Genomic DNA, 2,157 nt, shown 5'->3' with positions numbered 1-2,157 from the left:
CTGGCAACTGATTGGATTGACTATGTTCAATCTGATTTATTTTCTAAGATGGCTACAGTAACTAGATTGATTCTTCTGTGGTTCAGTTATTTCAGATATAAAAACAGGCCCTGGGACTGAATTATCTAACACAAATTGTCTCTGAGATAAATAAATGAACGCTGCATTTGTCACTAATTCCATTTACATTTGAATGAATTTTTCAGACCTCTTTAAGGAAGAAAAAAGATCCCATACATAACTTAGTCTCTGGGATCCCTTTTGCAACTCACTTTGAAGAATCATTTCTCTTAAAGTGACCCTGATGAAAAAGCATCACTTGCCTAATTGTTGTGAAATTCAGAGCTTTAGCTTATGTTTTCCTAAGCCCTCTTTCCATAAACACATTAAGAGGCAATTGCTACTTTATGATTTTACTCATTTAGAAGAGAGGAAGGCTACGGCTATTCAGCACTTGCGTGATGCTCTCTTGTAACATAGAAGCACGCAGCAGAGCATGAGAAGAGTGGTCCTTTGAACCACACCATGAATCTCGCTGACGCCTGACATTAAAACTCAAATATTTCTCCTCCCCCTTTCCTCCTCTTCCTTGAATGCAGTATGTTACATCTATCTGATGGCATGCATTTTCTCTTCTCATGACGTTAATATTCTAAACAAACAAATGTATAACATCAGTCGAATCAATACACTCTGAGACTCATGACCATCAAAGTTATAGAGATATATTTTGTACATTTTCAATGTTCAGCTAAATCAATAAAAATCCATTATCTAATATTTCAACTGCTACACACTAGGGAAACAGTTAAAAATAAATCTCTCCAAAGGAAAAATTAAACTGTCTTACTCAATTACTAATTATTGATATTTACCTCTTATAATATTATACCTGGTAGGTAATTGTTGGCAATTAAGTGTATAGTAGATCAACCTCAAAGGAAAAAAGTGTTAAAAATATTAGACTGAGATCTTTCATATATGTCAGTGACTATTTCAGTGAATCAAAAGATTTTAAGAGATATATACTGGTTCAATATTACTGGTTACTATTTCTAAATATTGATTTAGTTTCAAAATGTGTACCTAAGCATCACAGATAATTTATATTCAGTTAAGAAAAATAAAATACTCATTATAACAACCTAAAACTATGCCAGATTTAGACATAAAAGTAAGAGAGACACAAAGATGCTAAGCTATTTCCAGAGTAACACTTATTAAGATATATTCAGTAAAACTGAGAACTGAAAAAAAAGTTGAAATCTAATGAACTATTGGTTGAGAATGAGAAATTCTTAAGCTGAAAATGTTTACAATTAGAGATTGATTTCTTTAAAGCAGTCTCCATCCCTACCGTAAGAGATAGCCATATAGTGTAGCTACTTTATGTATGAACTTTACAGACATGTTTTATAGATAAAGAAATGGAGGCTCAAAGAGGTTGAATGATCTGACTAAAGTCATCTAGTTGGTCAGGGCTGCTATGTGAGATCAGTCTTATGTTACTCTCAAGATCTATGATTTTCAAATTAAGTAGGAGGCTTTCCTATCCAACAACCTTATCTAAAATTCATTTGTATTTCTAGTCTATGACCATGCTACCCTGAACAAGCCTGATTCCATCTGATCTTGGAAGCTAAGCAGGGTCAGGCCTGGTTAGTACTTGGCTGGGAGACCATCTAGGAAGACCAGGTGCTGTAGGCTTAAAAAATAAGAGCTTGTAAGCTGACAAGATCCTTGCAATCTGTGAAGTCATCCAAAGGTTTCCTCACCTAAATAAATACATACATACATACATACATACATACATACATACATACATACATACAATTCATTTGTATTTGCACATCTTTTATCGTCTTATGCCTGAGATGCTTTAAATAAGAAACAATTGCTTGGAAAATAAAACATTAAGAAAAATATGGTGTATCCTAAACTTCACAGTGATGAATCAAAATTGGCACCTTAATGGTTCTAAAATCTTTTTACATATAGTCATAAATATCTATTGTGAGAGTCCTTATCCATTTAGTCACTCAACAAATATTTATTGAGCATCTACTCTATGCCAGGTACTGGGAATACCATGATGAATAAAAAATATGCCTGCCTCTAAAGACCTCAAAATGTAGAGTAGAAGACAATTGCAGAAGG

At 33.5% G+C, this 2,157-nt stretch overlaps 1 pseudogene; it reads left to right on the top strand.

Annotated features, from left to right (window-relative positions):
* The first annotated feature begins 1,588 nt into the window (after window positions 1-1,588).
* On the top strand, window positions 1,589-1,707 carry LOC120605396 (uncharacterized; annotated as a pseudogene).
* The last annotated feature ends 450 nt before the right edge of the window (window positions 1,708-2,157 follow it).

This window comes from Pteropus medius, unplaced genomic scaffold, assembly GCF_902729225.1.
Source record: "Pteropus medius unplaced genomic scaffold, Ma_sr-lr_union100, whole genome shotgun sequence".
In the NCBI taxonomy this organism is placed as follows: Eukaryota; Metazoa; Chordata; class Mammalia; order Chiroptera; family Pteropodidae; genus Pteropus; species Pteropus medius.
Note: the sequence above shows the minus strand (reverse complement) of the source record. Positions and strands in the feature narration are given on the sequence as shown.